This window comes from Gorilla gorilla, chromosome 5 (genome assembly GCF_029281585.2).
Source record: "Gorilla gorilla gorilla isolate KB3781 chromosome 5, NHGRI_mGorGor1-v2.1_pri, whole genome shotgun sequence".
Taxonomy (NCBI): Eukaryota; Metazoa; Chordata; class Mammalia; order Primates; family Hominidae; genus Gorilla; species Gorilla gorilla.
This window is the reverse complement of record NC_073229.2, coordinates 99,879,713-99,898,579: the sequence shown is the minus strand read 5'-3', so window position 1 is coordinate 99,898,579 and position 18,867 is coordinate 99,879,713. Positions and strand designations below refer to the sequence as shown.

At 39.6% G+C, this 18,867-nt stretch overlaps 1 protein-coding gene across 10 annotated transcripts in view; it reads right to left on the bottom strand.

Annotated features, from left to right (window-relative positions):
- Positions 1 to 18,867, bottom strand: part of MYO6 (myosin VI) — a 166,246-nt gene that overhangs the window by 129,532 nt on the left and 17,847 nt on the right. The gene's annotated exons all lie outside the window — the stretch shown is intronic.

The following is an 18,867-nucleotide window of genomic DNA, read 5'->3' as shown; positions in this document are numbered from 1 at the left end:
AAAAAATTTTAGCCTTTCTAGTGGGTGTGTAGTGCTATGTCATTGCACAGGCATCTTTACAAAATAAATGGCCTGAACTCCTCAAAAATTTTAAGGTCGTGAAACGCAAAGAAAGGTAAATAACTATTCCAGATGACGCAAGACTAAAGCACTAACAAGTGAATGCAGCGCAGAATCTGGGACTTATCTTTGCTATGAATGACATGCTTCAGACAACTGGTGAACTCCGAATACAGTCTGCAGATTTTAAATTATAGTAGTGATAAGTGTTACCTATGGTCAGGTGAGATAATGTTTCTGCTATCAAGAAATACACACTGAAGTGTTTAGGGGTAAAGGGACAGACAGCATGTCAACTTACAGTCAAAAAGTTCAGAAAAAAAGTTGTGCAAGACGTGTGTATATGTATGTATATGTACAGAGAAAGAGAAAATGATAAAGAAAATGTGGTAAGGTGTTCATCTGAGAAATCTGGGTAAAGGGTATGCAGGAATTCACTGTACAGTACAGCCCTTGCAGCCCTTCTGGAAATATGAAATTAAAAGCAAAATAAAAATGAAAAGAAAAAATATATAGGAACACTACAAAGAAACTATAAAACATTATTAAATTAACAAAGACCTAAATAAAGTAAGCAACACACTATGACCTTAGGTGAGAAGACTCAATACTACTGAAAATGTCAGTTCTCTCCAACATGATCTCTAGGTTGAATGCAATCCCAATTAAAATTTCAACAGATTTTCTTCCAGGAACTTGACAAGCTTATTCTAAAACGTATGCAGAAATGCAAAGGCCAAGAATAGCCAAGACATTCTTCAAGAAGACCTAGACAGGAAGAAAAGATTTACCATAAAGCCACAATAAAACAGTGTGGTAATAGTGCATGAATAGACAGACCAAGGAAAAAGAGCAAAGATTTATACATGTAAATATACAGGCTGGGCACAGTAGTTCACACTTGTAATCCCAGCACTTTGGGAAGCTGAGGCGGGCAGATCACCTGAAGTCAGGAGTTTGAGACCAGCCTGGCCAACATGGTGAAACCCTGTCTCTACTAAAAAACACACACAAAAAAAAACTTAGCTGGGCGTGGTGGCAGGTGCCTGTAATCCCAGCTACTCAGGAGGCTGAGGCAGGAGAATCACTTGAACCTGGGAGACAGAGGTTGCAGTGTGCCAGGATCGCACCACTGCACTCCAGCCTGGGCAACAGAGCAAGACTCCATCTCAAAAAAAAATTGTTTTAATTTAAAAAGTAAATATATAAATATTTACTTCATTTAATTTACAACAGAAGTAAGCAATGCAGATAATGGGGAAAGATGAACTTTTCAATAAATGCCACGGGGACAACTGGATATCCACTTGGGGGTAAAAAATAAAATTTGAGTCCTACTGCACATCATATACAAAAAATATACATAGGTGGGTCATAAATCTACATGTGAAAAGCAAACAATAAAGCTTCTATGAGTTTGTATAGAAGATTACCTTCATGATCTTACAATAGGAAAAAAAAAATTAACAGAACGCAAAAGCCAGGCAGTGGTAGCATGTGCCTATATTCCCAGCTCCACGGGAGGATTGCTTGAGCCCAGGATTTCGAGGCTGCAGTCACGCCTGTGAATAGCCACTGCAGTCTGGTGTGGACAACACAGTGATACCCAGTCTCAAAAAAAAAAAAAAAAGACCAAAAAACAAAACAAAACAAAAAACTAGGATCCAAAACAACATTAATCACAAAGGAAAAGATGTATAAATTTGACAAATTAAGAACTTCTGTTCTTAATTACTACACTATACTACTTCCTCCAAAAGAATACATTTCAGCATAATTTCCAGCTATTCTTATGACTTTCTTTTTAAACAGGAGAAAGCTTGCTACTCTGTGCTTCCAAAGATTAGCCTGGGAAAAAGCTACATATAAAACCAATGTAACTTGTACATTATACTAAATTCATTCCTCTGTTTGCCCAGCAATAGAACAGACAGCAATTAATGTACATCCCTCTCTCTCCCTTTTCCTGAGTTGTAAGAGCCTGGAATACAGGCATACGGTCATTTATTCATCCCTTGAATAAATGACTAGATGAAAAAATGATAATTTACATTTACTTAATTAAAAACACTATATAAATCCATATTTGGAGAACAAATGAAAGTGTGCACTGAATAAAAGCATAAGGAATTATAAAGTAACTCCTTACATTATTACACTGGCCCCCACCAATTCCAAGGATTAACAAATTAAACCACAAATCACTTTTAGTTTCTCTATAACAAAGTTTCAAACTAAAGCTACACCCCACAATCTTCAGCTGATACTTTATTCCTCAGATCCACCCCCTTTTTTTTTTGAGACGGAGTCTCACTGTGTTGCCCAGGCTGGAGTGCAGTGGTGCGACCTCCGCTCGCTGCAAGCTCCGCCTCCCGGGTTCACGCCATTCTCCTGCCTCAGCCTCCCAAGTAACTGGGATTACAAGCGCCCGCCACCACACCCAGCTAATTTTGTTTTTGTATTTTCAGTAGAGACGGGGTTTCACCGTGTTAGCCAGGATGGTCTCGATCTCCTGACCTAGTGATCTGCCCACCTCGGCCTCCCAAAGTGCTGGGATTACAGGCATGAGCCACCGCGCTGGGCAAACTTCCCTTTCACTTTGCTCTTCTCCATACTGCCACATCCTATGGAAAGCTGGCTTTCCCCAGCCTGATTCTATTACACTCCTAATTCTGGCTTTCAACTTCACTTCCATTCTCTGTGTCCAATCCTATTTTTTTTTTCAAACTTCCCTCCCAATTCCAAGTCCCTCAAATAAAGTCTCCCCCATTCAGGATCTCTCATGCTATTCATATAAAAAGTCATGGCTGGGCACGGTGGCTCACACCTGTAATCCCAGCACTTTGGGAGCCTGAGGCGGGCGGATCACGATGTCAGGAGATGGAGACCATCCTGGCTAACACGGTGAAACCCCGTCTCTACTAAAAATACAAAAAATTAGCCGGGCATGGTGGCATGCGCCTGTGATCCCAGCTACTCGGGAGGCTGAGGCAGGAGAATAACTTGAACCCGGGAGGCACAGGTTGTAGGGAGCGGAGATGGCGCCACCGCACTCCAGCCTGGGCAACAGAACTAGACTCTGTCTCATAAATAAATAAATAATAAATAAAAATAAAAAAGTCCCTCCACCATGATCCCCCTTAAGACAAACTCTGATAAACAAGAACTATACTCAAACTTCTTTCCTCATCCCATCAACCATAAGGCAGAAATCTGACCTCTTCCTAATACACAGCCTTTTTGCTCCCCTCACCTTAAAAAATTCACAAATAAAAGTCATGTAATTATGTTGTGGTCTAGATGATAAATTTCCAACTCTTTCATAATGCCTGCAAACACTAAATGATCATCAAAATGATAGGTGGATCCTAGGCATTAATAGAGGAACCTTGACGTTATTGTCAAAATAATCAATGTTATTGACCTTTTAGACACAGCCCGAGGCCCTTACTAATTATGGTATGTGTCAACATTACTGAGGCAAGTGGGATATTTTAAATGGCAAAAAAAAAAAAGAAGATATCAAATGTCATCTCAGAGATGGAAACTATCCCTTCTGGAAAATATGTCATTATTAAAATAAAGACCTCTACCCTGTGAGCCATCATCAAAATACCAGAAGAGAAAAAGGGAGAAATGCTGAAAGCACCACTTAACAAGTCTACTTCGATGTCCTAATTTCCACAAGTTGGGTTACCGGTTCAGTGAATCCAACCATGTGACCCAGGCAATATTTCCCATTCAAAATCAAAACAAGACCTTGTGCCTATAGGCTATTTTCCAAAGGATAGAAAAACTAAAACTTTAGGAGAAAACTAGAGGCACTCTGAGGAAAGACTAAAAATCTATCTGGGAGGCCAGGCTCGGTGGCTAATACCTGTAATCCCAGAATTTTGGGAGGGCAAGGGAAGAGGATCGCTTGAGCCCAGGAGTTCAAGACCAGCTTGGGCAACATAGCAAGACCCCATCTCTACAAAAAAAATTAAAAATTAGCTGGGCATGGTGGCGCATGCCTGTAATCCCAGCTACTCCAGAGACTGAGGTGGGAGGATCACTTGAGCCTAGGAGATCAAGGCTGCAGTGAGCTGCAATCATGCCACTGCACTCCAGCCTGGGTGACAAAGCAAGACCCTGTCTTCTCAAAAAAAAAAAAAAAAAAAGCTAACTAGCTAACTGAGGATTATCAAGGACTATCACTTGTTCTTTTGTGAAAAACTAAATTTGCAACAAGTAAATTTCAGAGAGGTCCATCCACAAAGACACTCAGAATCCTTGGCCAGACAGAGAGAATTTGTTTTCAGCTTAAGAGATAGTATGCACAGCAATAATAGATAAAGGGCAAGAAAACAAGGACACATAAACACAGGCTAAAAAGGGAAAAGAGAAACAAGAGAAAGGAAACTTGAATCTAGAGATGGGATAACAGAACAAGAATGAAAAGTGTAACAAGCAGAGCAACAAACTGGTTAAGAGAATGGTAAGACATTCAGCACTGAAAACTAAATGAATAGCAGGCAAGGAAGAAATTAGAGATCCGTAATAATCACCATATGAAATGACTCAAGTATAAACCTTTTTCTTTCCATTTTTCCTTTTAACCAGCTATAAAGAATGACCAAAAAAATACTTTCATGCTGTCCTGCCCCTTCCAAAAAAAAAAGAATTAAAAAATTATGTGGAAGCAGCAGCAATAAGAATCTTGAATATAATAAGGGTAAGAGACGGTAAAAGACAGTGTAAGGTAAGAATTTATCTTGGTATAAGAAACCAAGATAAATCCACAAAATCTATGACAATATAAAACTATTTTAAACCGACACACATTAAGGTAATGTGTACAGTAATTGCATTTCAGTCTATCACTAAATTCAAACAAAATCCCCAGTACAAAGTCAGATTCAAAATGCAAAGGAAAATATGTTTTTCGAAATTTTCATTAAGCCAAAGAACTGCGCAACCCATCCCAAAGTCATCTCAATTTCCTGCCCATACTTTATATGACTCACCTCACTATAATATTTAGAGTAAGGTTACTCAGAATAATTAGTTTCACTCTGAACTCCAGCACCAGTCCTCATCTGTCCACATGTGGTTTAGGTGACACGCCACTACCCCCATTCCTTTGTCTTATCTTTTTTTTTTTTTTTTTTTGAGACGGAGTCTTGCTCAGTCGCTCAGGCTGGAGTGCAGTGGCGCAATCTCGGCTCACTGCAAGCTCCACCTCCCAGGTTCAAGTGATTCTCCTGCCTCAGCCGCCCGAATAACTGGGACTACAGGTACCTACCACACCTGGCTAATTTCTCTATTTTTTAGTAGAGACAGGGTTTCACCATATTGGCCAGGCTGGTCTCTGAACTCCTGACCTTGTGATCCGCCTGCCTCAGCCTCCCAATGTGCTGGGATTACAGGCATGAGCCACCCACGGAGCCCCCTTTGTCTTATCTTATCTTGAATAGAAACAGTTTCTCCAAATGACACTGGAGGAAACACATGCAACCTTGAAAACCTGGAAAGCTGAGTTATCCCCAGCAGAGATCAACGTGTCAACTCCATGCTGGAGATAGAGGAACTCAAAAAATATCCCTCTCACTGCTACAGAATGGGTCAAATTCTCCAAGGGTATCCTCTATACGTAGCATATCTGCTGTGCACAAAGGCCACTGAAGAGTCACCACTAGATGCACACAATTTGTACTCCTGCCAGAAAGACCTCTCCCCTATTCTTCCTGTATTGCATTTCTACTCTCTGCTTCAAAAATTAAGCAAATCTCTCCTCCTCCCCGAAGTCATTCACTCTAACCCTTCTCAGGATTAGGTACCCCTTTCTATGAACCTACTTTTAACTTTATATAGTGTTAGTCTCTCTCTGCTTTGTTTTCTACTTTATTGTCAAAATAATCAATTTTACTGACCTTTTAGATGCCCAAGGCCCAATTTTGTTTTTAAATTTTAATCTCGGCTGGGCACGGTGGCTTATGCCTGTAATCCCAGCACTTTGGGAGGCTGAGGTGGGCGGATCACTTGAGGTCAGGAGTTTGAGACCGACCTGGCCAACATGGTGAAACCCTGTGTCTACTAAAAATACAAAAATTAGCCAGGTGTGGTGGTGTGTACCTATAGTCCCAGCTACTCTACTCGGGAGGCTGGGGCAGGAGAATCACTTGAACCTGGGAGGCGGAGGTTGCAGTGAGCCAAGATCAAGCCACTGCACTCCAGCCTGGGTGACAGAGCAAGACTCTATCTCAAAAAAAAAAAAAAAAAAAAGTTTAATCTCTCCTTAGAGTTTAAGGTCCAGAATTACATACTGCTTATTCATAAGCAGCCAGTATCTAACATAGTATATCATATACAGGGAATTATTAAATATTTGTTGATTGAAGGGATGAGTAGTAAATGCCCTCTTCAACCCAAATGGCTAAACATAGCTCTATGTTCAGTTAAAACCTGTAACAAAGTTTCAGAGAAGATTAAAGTTTCTGGAGGAACAGATGTATATCAGTATCAGTTTATCTTCACAAAACTTCAAATCCAGCATATACCTTACGTTGTCTCTATAAAGAACAAAAAAATTAATATCAAGTAACATTTTCACATCACATATTTGTTTATTTTATTTTATTTATTTTTGAGATAGAGTCTCGCTCTGTCACCCAGGCTGGAGTGCTGTGGCACAATCTCGACTCACTGCAATCTCCACCTCCTGGGTTACAGTGATTCTTCTGCCTCAGCCTCCCAAGTAGCTGGGATTACAGGTGTGCACCACCACACCCAGCTAATTTTTGTATTTTTTAGTAGAGACAGGGTTTTGCCATGTTGGCCAGGCCGGTCTCGAACTCCTGACCTCAGATGATCCGCCCCCCTCAGCCTCCCAAAATGCTGGGATTACAGGCATAAGCCACTGCGCCTGGCCACATCACATATTTAAAGTGTGCTGATTTAACAACGATCTTTGCCACTACCCAATTTTTTTTCCTAGACCTCCAGCCCCCATTACCCAATTATTTTGCAACAAGTAGATTTCAAAGAGGTCCATGAAGACAGTCAGAATCCAGAATCCTTGTCCAGACAGAGAGAATTTGTTTTCAGCTTAAGAGATAGTACATACAGCAGTAAGATATGGGGCAAGAAAATAAGGACACATAAAAACAGGCTTAAAAGGGAAAGAAGAAAAAGGAAACTTGAATCTACAGATGGGATAACAGCAAGAATGAAAAGTGTAACAAGCTACAGCAACAAACTGGTTAAGAAAAAGGTAAGTCATTTAGCACTGTAAACTAAACGAATAGCAGGCAAGGGAGAAATGAGAGATCTGTAATAATTACCATATGAAATGACTAAAGCATAAAACCTTTTTCTTTCTACTTTTCTTTTTAAACAGCCATAGAAAAAGAATTTAAAAAAAGAAAACACTAAGGTTAATGAACACAATATATAGTTCCTAAAGTGAAAATGACATATTACAATAAAGTATCAAAAATGAAAGACAACTCAGTCAATTAAAACAAATATGCTGTCTCAAAATGCATTTTTTTAAAACAACAGTTTTTATTAAGAATTTTTTTTTTTCAGATGGAATCTCACTCTGTCACCCAGGCTGGAGTGCAGTGGCACAATCTTGGCTCACTACAACTTCCACCTCCTGGGTTCAAGCGATTCTCCTGCCTCAGCCTCCCAAGTAGTTGGGACCACAGGCACTTGCCACCACGCCTGGCTAATTTTTGCATTTTTAATGGAGACGGGGTCTCACCATGTTGGCCAGGCTGTTCTCAAACTCCTGACCTCAGGTAATCTGACCACCTCGGCGTCCCAAAGTGCTAGGATTATAGGCGTGAGACACTGCACCCGGCCTCGTTTTTTATTAAGAATTTACACCAGGCACAGTGGCATGTGCCTGTAATCCCAGCACTTTGGGAGGCCAAGATGGAAGGATCACTTGAGGTCATGAGCTGGAAACCAGACTGAACAATGTAGCCAAACCCTATCTCTTTTTTTTTTTTTTTTTTTTTTTTTGAGACAAAGTCTCACTCTGTCATCCAGACTAGAATGCACTGGCGGGATCATGGTTCACTGCAGCCTCAACCTCCTGGGCTTAAGCAATCTTCCCATTTCGGCCTCCCAAGCAGCTAGGACTACAGGCATGCGCCACCATACCCAGCTGATTTTTTTATTTGTTTTTTTGTAGAGATAGGATTTATGTTGCCCAGACTGGTCTGAACTCCTGGGCTCAAAGGATCCTCCTGTCTCAGCCTCTCAAAATACTGGGATTACAGGCGTGAGCCACCACAGCTGGCCTCCTTTTTTTTTTTTTTTAAGTATTTAAAAAAAGAAAAAAAAGAATTTCATTAGCAAACAAACTCAAATGGCAACAGAAGTAATTAGGAGAATAATTAGCTTATATTCTGGTTCACTTTCAATGACTTTTTTTTCTCTTCGAGAAATTAGAAAAAGGCAGAAAATTTTTTTTTTTTTTTTTTTTTTTTTTTTTTTTTTGAGACGGAGTCTCGCTCTGTCACCCAGGCTGGAGTGCAGCGGCGCTAACTGGGCTCAATGCAAGCTCCGCCTCCCAGGTTCAAGCCATTCTCCCGCCTCAGCCGCCTGAGTAGCTGGGACTACAGGCGCCCGCCATCACGCCCGGCTAATTTTTTTTGTATTTTTTAGTAGAGACGGGGTTTCACCATGTTAGCCAGGATGGTCTCAATCTCCTGACCTCATGATCCGCCTGCCTCGGCCTCCCAAAGTGCTGGGATTACAGGCGTGAGCCACCGTGCCCGGCCAGAAATTTTTTAGAACTATTTATTTTACGTATATTCACTAAGCCAACACAAGACATATATATAAACAAAATACCATAAAGCAATTAAACAAAACTGTTGACTTACTGCAAAATTCTTAAGAAACCATAAAATATAGTAGACAATATACTATATTCACTGGGTGTGATGATGCACGTCTGTAATCCAGCTACTCAGGAGGGTGTAACAGGATGATCACTCAAGCCCAGGAGTTTAAGATCAGCTTGGGCAATATAGCAAGACTCTGTTTCAATTTTTAAATTAAAAAAAAATACCATATTGTACAATATTTGTAAGGTGTCTTACACCCTGGCCATTATAAGTAATTAACAATCAAAATATCCACTTCTCTAAATCAGAATATAATATGGTGTCTTGATTCTATGCTGTATTAAACAAACTATGTTTTTTCAAGTTTGAAACTGTCTCCCACGGTCTTGGCCTTCAAATAATTTCATTCTGGAAACTGAAGAACAAAGAATACTTTTTTCTTTGTATTATAAGTCAAATAAAGCTAAACTAAAATGAATTGGGGGCAGGGAATAAGTGTTTCTTCATATAAAATCACAAACTTGGCTGGGTGCAGTGGTTTATGCCTGTAATTCTAGCACTTTGGGAGGCCACAGGGGGCAGACAGATTGAGCCCAAAAGTTTGAGACCAGCCTGGGCAACACAGCGAAACCTTGTCTCCACAAAAAAATATATATATATATAAATTAGCTGGGTGTGGTGGCGCGCACCTGTAGTCCCAGCTACTGGGGAGACTGAGGTGCCAGGATCATCTGAGCCCAGGAAGTCAAAGTTGCAGTGAACTGAAATTGCGCCACTGCACTGTAGCCCAGGTGACACAGTGAGACCCTGTTTCAAAAAAAAAAGAAAGAAAAGAAAAAGAAAAAAAAGAGAAAGAAATCACAAACTCAACTTTTTAAAAAAATCTTTTAAACCCAAAGTCTGTGTTTCAAACAGCCAGCCACATTTGTGTAAATAATTATGCCAGAAAACCATATTTTTATCACTTGATAAAGTGATACATCTTTATCACTTGAGCTTGGGAGTACTAGGCCCTGAAGACACAAGCGTAAATTCTGATATGTACCCTTAAGAAACATATTAATACATTTAACAATGAGATACTTTTCTCATCCATCACAGTTATGAAAATTAAAAACCTGTCACATTGAGTTGTTCTCACTTTGAGACTATAAACTGGTAAATCCTCTGAACCAGTATTTCTTAGTACACACCAAGGATATCCGCTGAAGCACTGTTAAGAGAGGAAAAACCACAAACCATCTGAATGCCTATCGATTAAAAAAATGGTTTCGTAAACTATGCTGTATCTGGACAGAGAGTCATGCAATAATTTTTTAAAGTAAGGTGAATCTTTATCTTCCAACATGAGCTATTGTTACATAAAAAAATAGAATTGTAAAACATTTTGTGGAGTACAAGATCTTTCATGTTAAAAAAAAAAACAAATAAACAAAAAACACATATAAGGCCAGGCACAGTGGCTCAGACCTATAGTTTCAGCACTTTGGGAGGCCAAAGTGGGAGCATTGCTTGAGGCCAGGAATTTGAGACCAGCCTGGGAAACACAGCAAGACTCCATCTCTACCAAAACACATATACACAAACACACACACACACACACACACACACACACACACACACACACACACTGTACATTTCTACAAGACTAAAAATGTAAGTAATAGTAAAAGACAGACATATGCACACCAAAATGATAGTAGTGCTTAGTTTCTAAATAGGGAAGAGCAACCAGGTGGTGGCCTAGGGGAATGCCAACCGCTGTATTATTTTGATTTCTGGTTGGCAAAAGGATGCATTCACTTTTTAGCTGATTAACTTAAAATGAACACAATGTAAACAGATGTTATTCAAAAAGATTTATGGGGCTTTAACCCTTTCTAACCATTGCTGCTAATATTCTTTTTTAAAAAATAGTATTATAAGTTCCCTGGCTCATTAAGTCCTTGACTAGCCCAATCTTACCACCTCTGAGAAATTTTATGTTGATAGGATGGCCTAGAATTTATATTTGGAGAAAACAATATTTAAAAGAAGTGACAATATATTCACAGTGCACAGGATAAAATTATTTATTGAATAGACATTTATGGAGCATCTATTCTAACAGGGAAAAGTACTAGGCCCTGCAGACACAAGAATAAAATCAAGTGTTTACAACTTACAAAAGGAGAAAGACAAGTACACCACAACGTACAGCAATATTTATACTACTGACATAAAGTAGTCCTAGAAATGGTGCTCGGGGAAGCAGTGAAGGACAAGGACCAGGACACAGGAACTCCATTTTGAACAGAGTATTAAAAGATGAGTAGGATAAAATCTTAAAGAAATGATACGCTACACATTCCATGCAAACAAAACGAAAAACACCAGTGTGCTCTGCCTATCAGGATCCAAGCTACCTTGTAAATATCACTAATTACTGATATTAGGAACAGATTAGTCAACTCCATTAAAAAGCCACTTTCCATCCCTGCATAATGGTAGCTCTATGGATTTGTGACTCAGACCATATTCCCTCAAACCAATGCATTACTAAACTTTAACTAGACATCAGAATTATTAAACAATAACAAAATAAAATTGAACAACTGAATAAAGCTGAAGCCCTGAGCAGCCTAACTGGAAAAGGAGAAGACCCTTTTATAGGTCATATACACCTCCTGACCTGTATTTGGCAATCTGCTCCCCAACTGTCAACAGATAAGCAGCACAGCCCTCAAGGTTGGAGACTGATCTTTGGTAAAGCAGGCATCCACCCCAGATGCTGCTGTCTCCCGTACACAGGCCTCAGAGCCAAGGGAGGCCTGGAACCTGAGAAGTTTATTTCCAATTTGGACAGTTGCCAATGCATCTCATTTGAAGCATCCAGAGACAAGGGCCAGCCCAACCCCCCAGTGCCAGAAGCCAAGGCAGCATTATCTTCTGTATAAGTTCCTGACCCAGAGGTGACCTGCACAATTTCTTCTGTGCCTGCTACGGAAGAATTTGCTCAGCTCGGCTATTATGAAGACTCTAACCTTACCAGTGGCAACATGGCAAACACAAATCCCAAATCCTGGGAGGATTATACTTAATGGAGAACACTCACTGTACTATTGGGACTATTGGCACTGCAAAAACGGCACCTTCTTTACAATGTATAAATGATAATATCAAAGGGTAATCTTGTATACATAAAATAATTTCTCACTGGACGTGGTGGCTCACACCTGAAATCCCAACACTTTGGGAGGCTGAGGCGGGCAGATCACCTGAGGTCAGGAGTTCAAGACCACCCTAGCCAACATGGTGAAACCCCATCTCTACTAAACATACAAAAATTAGCCAGGTGTGGTGGCATGTGCCTGCAATCCCAGCTACTCGGGAGGCTGAGGCAGGAGAATCACTTGAACCTGGGAGACAAGAGGTTGCAGTGAGCCAAGATCGTGCCATTGCACTCCAGCCTGGGTGACAGAGTGAGACTCCGTCAAAAAAAAAAATAGTAATAATAATAATAATTTCTCAATAAACTCCCCCAGTTTTAAGCACCACTTCATAAAAGTGGGGGGAAGGGATTAAAATTAAAGCTAAGGGGAAGACTTCAATTCCTTGATTTTCCTCTTTAAGGAAAATCTCTAACAAATATACCATAAAATTTTAACTATTATTTAAGAAGCTACTTTTTTAAAGGTAAGAAGACAATTGTTACATGAAAAGTAAAAACACCCATGTTGCTTTAATGTATTTCAATATTTAAAGGTCTAAATGGTCACATAAAACATTAAATTGCATTCATTCTCTAATGGTAGCAAAAAAGATCCAATGGAAAGTAAATGAATATCAGCAATTTAGTGGTAGAAAGACACAGAAATGCGTGAAAAGAACATGTCAAAAGTAAAGATAACTTTATTCAAACTACTGGATTATGGGTCTATCAATTCTTTAAATTTATACAGGGCTATAATTAATAAAAATAATTAATCCTATTTGGTACAAAAATATTAACTATCATGCTGTTAAATTACATTCACCTAGAAAAATATATACCATTTTATTATGTAAAAATAAGTTCATTACATTTTATTATGTAAAAAAGCATTTATATTACCTGTTATATTTAACATCTCAAAAAACTATTTGCTTTGGACTATGAATGAACATTCATTTACATAATTCATCAAGCAATTATTAAGTGGGGCTATAGCAAGGTGTTACAGAAGTATCATTATGATGATTACTCTTCTTGATACAGCAGCATTAGTCAGAGAAACAACAACCATAAATTCCAGGTCTAGAAATGAAATTTCCCAGTCACCTTATAAAGATGAAAATGCATTTAATTTTTAAGGCCTTCTAAAAAACTAGTGATTATCTCTATGTAATAGAAATATCAAAGATTCTTATTCACTTCATTTTGGTTTTGTGGATTTTCCACAATGAACAAATAAGTTGATTTTGTAGTTTGGGAAGGGTGAATTTTTAAAGAGGCCTGATTAGTTCACAGAGGTATTCCGTCACCCGTCCTAATGTTTTGCCACCATCTTACACTGCTCTTTCTCACATCTTTCCTCTCTAATATGGTTTCATAGCACCCACAGAACTTCTCCACTGAAGCATAACCATATGATAAAAGGTTGTTTAATGTCCATCTCCCTACTGGAACATAAGCTTGATGATGGTGGGACTGTGTCTGTACTGCTCACAAATCCATCTCTCAATCCTGGCATTGTGCCTCTACATAGCAGGCAAACAACTCTCAATGAATAAACTAACAAACTAGTCTAAAATCCCTCTGAGTGCAGCTGAAGATCAAGCCTTCTACTGTTTTCACCAAAAAATACTGATTGATACATGATCACTACCTTCTGCATTTGAAACATGTCTGAATCACCTCATTAGTCTTATTTCTTTCAAGGTAATCAATTCCAGTTTCCTAAAATCTTCTCTAACTTGTGTGGCTGTCATTCCGAACCTTAGTTTCTCCACAATGGTTCAGCTGCAGAGTTGAGTGTTAAGTCAAACATTCCACTTTTTATTTACTACTGATCATAATTGGATATGCATTATTTTATATAAAATTTAGAGAAATTCAATCAAGTGTTAAAAATATCCTCACATGTAAACAGCCTGCCTACCAGAATATGAAATTTCAAATTGGGAAGAATCTGTTTCATTCTCACCACTCATGTTTATCACTAGCATAGTATTTGCACCAACTATATTATTTCACTTCTAATGGATTCTATGTCACAATTATGACAATTACTTCATCTTTTTTTGACTATCAAAAGCACATATAGATAAACCTATAGTCACTTTCCTACCTCACAGAATCAATTTAAACATTTCCTAAAAAGTCAAGTAAACACACTTAAAAATCCAATTATTTGAACAAGATAATTGAACAATATGCTTTAATAATAAGTATATTTACTAAAATTATAAAGATCACCAACACAGTTCAAATACTATCTCAAAACTTTAGCACTTCATTGAAGGGCCCAATATTATCTCCATCCTACAGAAAATCAAGATGACTTAATGCCTACCTGACAGAAAAATACAACACAATAGGTATAAAATTCCTCAACACTCTGCCTCTCCAACTGAAAACACATCGGTAACGTCATCCACCTATACCTGAAGGTGATCCAAAACTCTTTTCAGAGCTGACTTCTCATGTGTTCTTAGTCCCGTCTGTTCTCAACCCTTATAGTATCTGGATGCTCAATACTGTCTGAACTGGTTTTAGTCATTTCCTCATCACTATTTCTTTTTGTCAGTAAGGTTAGTAAAACAATGATTCCTAATGTAAAATGTTTCCTTTATATTAAAACCTAAACAAGCACTCAAAATGGAGAGTTTTCTAATTGAACTACGAAGAAAGTTTATCTAAATTAGGCTATTCAGACTTACAAAATTATCTATGTGAATGAGAAGGCTTTAAACTGTGCGACGGGGGTGAGAGATAGTGTATGAGTGTGTATACTCACATCAATGATCAAATGGCCTACCTACATCTCCGAACATAGAATGTAAACAAAGCAATTTAGGTAAGACATGAAGAATCTTTGTGACAAACAGGAGACAAAAAGAGGTTACAGAAACTTCATCTCAGAAGCTCATTAAAATAAGAATAAAACAAGTGAGTGACCTGTTTAGAGTGGTTTAGATACGGTAGGCCAGAAACAGAAAAGTAGACCCAACAGTACTAGTTTCAACAGAATTAATTTCTACTTTCAAATTTTGTATCAAGTGTACCATTTTAATAATTTTAAATAATTCTTAAGTCTCTATCCCAGAGAGTGTTCTACTTTTTTAACTCCTCCACAAGATACCATACAGTTTAAAAATTAGTACACAAAAACTAAATTTTTAAAACATTCTGGTTACCAAGAGTTTCCTCAACACCTGACAAGAAAGTTTTACTTACAAAGATTTAATTTTTAAAAAAGATAAGTAATTGAACTGCAGATTGGAACTACCTGGGGATCTTTGAAAAAGTACTGACAAATACCACCCTCCAGGATATGGGACTTAATGGTTTAAGCTGTAGCACAGGTATCTCAACCCTAGAATTCTATTATTTGACTTCTCACAGTATCAAATGTGAATTCTGTTGTTTTCCTGTAAATAATTATTCAGAAAGTCAACCTCAATCTCATTTATACTGCAAACAGGAGTAAGGGAAAGATTTCATCATACTGTCTTTTAAAATTCGGGAGGATTCTTAATTGTTTAGGATCTATCTTTGTGTAGCTGATTTTTTCTCTCTAAACTCTATTTAGAGAGAAATACATTTAGCATCTGATATCTAAATACAGTTACTGCAGTTTTGATGAGGAACAACTACAGATAAATGTACCTTGAGTTAAAACACATATTCACTCTTTTCCTTTTGTTTATTAATTAAACTCCTGGGAGTTATACACACAATTTAGTGGAGGCCACTAAAAAAACCCTTTGAAGAATCCTTTTTATTAAGAAAATTTCTGGGCTGGATGCAGTGGCTGGCGCCTGTAGTTCCAGCACTTTGGGAGACCAAGGCGGGCAGATCACTTCAGCTTAGGAGTTTGAGACAAGCCTGGACAACATGATGAAACCCTGTCTCTACAAAAAATACAAAAATTAGCCGGGCACGGTGGCGTGAGCCTCTAGTCCCAGCTACTTGGGGGCTGAGGCGGGAGGATCACTTGAGCCCAAGAGGTTGAGGCTGCAGTGAACTGTGTTTGCATCACTGCACTCCAGCCTAAGCAACAAAGTGAGACCATCTCAGGGGGGGGAAAAAAAAAAGAAAAAAAAAAGTGCTGTTATCTTATAGCTTATACATGTGTCTTGGGGTAAGCTATCAATACTATCCTCGTCAACAACATCAAAATATTTATACTGTTATCCATCAAGATTCAACTAAATTGCCAATGTGACATCAAATAATCAGGAAAAATAAATCAGTTAAAAGACATCTGGCTTTCAATTACACAAACAATGGTCATTGGAAAATGCCTATAAAACTAAATGAGGCCAAGGGCACTGGCTCACACCTGTAATCCCAGCACTTTGGGAGGCCACGGCTGGTGGATCACCTGAGGTCGGGAGTTCAAGACCAGACTATTTAACATGGCGAAGCCCCATGTCTACTAAAAATACGAAAATTAGCCAGGCATGGTGGTGCAAGCTTGTAATCCCGGCTACTCAGGAGGCTGAGGCAAAAGAATCGCTTCAACCCGGGAGGTGGAGGTTGCAATAAGCCAAGATCATGCCACTGCACCCCAGCCTGGGCAACAGAGTGAGACTCTGTCTCAAAACGAACAAACAAACCTAAAGGAGGTTAGTTTAGAAGTTTCAATACCACATACAGAGCAACAAATACTATATATAATAAACAACATGAGAACATTACTTCTGGCTGTTTTCAACTAGGTATCTCATTACGGAATTTCTCTTTGTATCTTTATAACAATCTCTCTGTGTTGGTCTGTTTTTACCTTGCTATGAAGGAATACCTGACACAGGATAACTTTTAAGAAAAGAGTTTCAATTGCTTCACAGTCCTGCAGGCTGTATAAGCAGGGCTGCAGCATCTGCTTCTGGAAAGGGCCTCATGAAGCTTACAATCATAGTGCAAGGCAAACGGAGAGTGGGTGGTGTTACACAGTGAGAGCAGAAGCAAGAAGATGAAGCAAGAGAAGCCCTCACAGAGAAATTTACTAGCGTAGTGCGGAAGGGAAATGTGGGGTCTGAGCCCCCACAGAGTCCCCACCAGGGCACCACCTACTGGAGCTGTGAGAAGGGGGCCACTGCCCTCCAGAAGTGAGAATGATAGCTAGTGCAAAATGCACTAGCAGTTTGCATCCTGAACCTGGAAAAGCCACAGGCACTCAACTCTATTCTTTTTTTTTTTTTCTTTGAGACAGAGTCTCACCGTGTAGCCCAGGCCAGAGTGCAATGGCATGATCTCAGCTCACTGAAACCTCTGCCTCCCAGGTTCAAGCAATTCTCCTGCCTCAGCCTCCCAAGTAGCTGGGATTACAGGCGCGTGCCACCATGCCCGGCTAATTTTTGTATTTTTAGTAGAGACGGGTTTCACCATGTTAGCCAGGATGGTCTCGATCTCCTGACCTCGTGATCCACCCACCTCGGCCTCCCAAAGTGCTGGGATTACAGGCATGAGCCACCGCACCCAGCCTACTCAATTCTATTCTTGAGAGCAGCAGAGGGAGTGGAGCTGCCCGAGACCTTGGGAGCCCACGACTTGCACCAGTGTGCCCTGGATGTGGAACACAGAGTCAAAGGGGATTATTTTAAAGCTTCAAGATTTAATGACTGCCCTGTTGGGTTTCAGGGGCCTGTAACCCCTTTCTTTTAGCCAATTCCTCCCTTTTGGAATGGGAATGCTTACCCAATGCCTGTACCCTCACTGTATCTTGGAAGTAAATAACTTGTTTTGATTTTACAGGCTCATGGGTGGAAGGAGATGAGTCTCAGATGAGACTTAGGACTTTGGTCTTGCTGGAATGAGTTAAGACTTTGAGGGACTTTTGGGAAGGGATGATTGTATTTTACGATGTGAAAAGAACATGAGATTTGGTGGAAAGTTATGGTTTGGACATTTGCTCCCTCCAAATATGTTGAAATGTGGCCTCCGATGTTAGAGATGGGACCTGATGGGAGGTGTTTCAGGCATGCAGGCAGATCCCTCATGAATGGCTTGGTGCCACCCCACAAATGAGCGAGTGCTAGCTCTGAGTTCACAAGAAATCTGGTTGTTTAAAAGAGTGTGGCACTTCCCTCCTTTTTCTCTTGCTGCCACTCTCACCATGTGACAACAACCTCTCTCCCTTTGCCTTTCACTATGACGGTAAGCTTCCTGAGGCCCTCACCAGAAGCAGATGCTGGTACCATGCTTCTACATCCTACAGAACCCTGTGCCAATTACTCAGTCTCAGGCATTCCTTTACAGCAACGCAAAACCAGACTAATACATTCTCTATGGCAAAATAGTTCATATATAGTTCATATATTTTACAGCAATAATTTGCTACTCCCTTTGCTTATTCCCAAACTCACTATCCCTTGAAGGTATTAAAATGAATTATTGGCCAGGCGCAGTGGCTCATACCGGTAATCCCAGCACTTTGGGAGTCAGAGGCTGGTGGATCACTTAAGGTCAGGAGTTTGAGACCAGCCTGGCCAACATGGTGAAACCCCATCTCTACTAAAAATACAAAATATTAGCCAGCCATAGTGGCAGGCGCCTGTAGTCCCAGCTACTCGGGAGGCTGAGGCAGGAGAATCACATGAGCCCAGGAAACGGAGGTTGCAGTGAGCCAAGATCACACCACTGCACTCCAGCCTGGGTGATAGAGCGAGACTCCATCTCACAACATAACATAACATAACATAACATAACATAACATAACATAACATAACATAACATAACATAAAATGAATTATTTACACTTGGAGGAAAACTCTTTTG